Source organism: Phalaenopsis equestris, unplaced genomic scaffold, assembly GCF_001263595.1.
Source record: "Phalaenopsis equestris unplaced genomic scaffold, ASM126359v1 Scaffold235085, whole genome shotgun sequence".
Lineage (NCBI taxonomy): Eukaryota > Viridiplantae > Streptophyta > Magnoliopsida > Asparagales > Orchidaceae > Phalaenopsis > Phalaenopsis equestris.
In genome coordinates, this window is record NW_018252974.1 from 22,493 (window position 1) to 24,038 (window position 1,546).

A 1,546-nucleotide genomic window follows, 5' to 3' on the forward strand; every position below is an offset into this window, starting at 1 on the left:
TTACCTGTTATTATATCTTTTGAGTTAACTGAAATTCAAGAACAAAAGTTGATAGAAATGTTGAATAATTATAAAAAGGCTTTTGGATGGACTTTACCAGATATTAAAGGAATTAGTCCTTCAATTTATATGCACAGAATTTTATTAGATGAACAATATGAACCTAAAGCTGATCCTCAGAGAAGATTAAACCTAATAATGAGAGAAGTTGTTAAAAAAGAAATTTTAAAATGGTTAGATGCTGGAATTATATATCCTACTTCATATAGTGCTTGGGTAAGCCCAATTCACTGTGTTCCGAAGAAAGGAGGAGTGACTGTTGCAGAAAATGAGAAAAATGAATTAATACCAACAAGATAAGTTACTGGTTGGTGAATTTGTATTGACTATAGAAAATTAAATATAGCCACCAGAAAAGATCACTTTTCTTTACGCTTTCTGGACCAAGTGTTGGATAGATTGGCTGGGAATAAATATTATTGCTTTTCAGATGGATATACCGGTTATCATCAAATTCCAATTGCTCCAGAGGATCAAGAGAAAACAACATTTACAAGCCCATATGGAACATTTGCTATTTGTAGAATGCCTTTTGGAACATGCAATGCACCTGCAACATTTCAAAGATGCATGATGTCAATTTTTAACAATTTTATAGAACATGGAATGAAAGTGTTTATGGATGATTTTTCTGTATTTGGGACTTAGTTTGAGTTATGCCTTATAATTTAGAAAGAGTTCTGGAAGTATGTGAAAAAGTCAACCTAGTATTAAATTAGGAAAAATGCTAATTTATGGTTGTAGGAGGTATTGTGCTTGGGCATAAATTTTTTGAAAAAGGCATGGAGATAGATCCTGCAAAAATCCAAGTTATAGAAAACTTACCACCACCTACTAATGTTAAAGGGATGAGAAGTTTTCTAGGATATGTTGGTTTTTACAGGCGTTACATAAATTTTTTTTCAAAAATAACTAAGTTGCTATGCCAACTTTAAAAAAAAGATAAGAAATTTGATTTTGATGAGGAATGCATAAAATCATTTGAATTTAATAAAGACAAAGTTAGTCACTATACCTATAATAGTACCACCTGATTGGGAAAAACAATTTGAATTAATATGTGATGCTAATGATTATGCTATTGGGGCTGTATTAGGACAAAGACCTGATAAAATTTTCAAAGTTATATATTATGCTAGTAAAACTCTAAATGATGCTCAAATTAGTTATACTACTACTAAAAGAGAGTTATTAGCTATTATTTATGTCTTTGATAAATTTAAACCTTATTTAATTGGAACTAAATGTACAGTGCATATAGATCATTCTGCAATTAAATACTTAATGCAAAAGAAGAATGTTAAACCAAGATTAATTAGATGGATACTTCTATTGCAAGAGTTTGATTTTATTGTGATTGATAGAAAGGGAAATGATAATCAAATAGCTGATCATTTGTCTATGATAAAAATAGAAATATTAACTAATTTTGCAAATGAAATTTTAGAAAATTTTCCTGATGAACAGTTATATAGTATTGATGAAA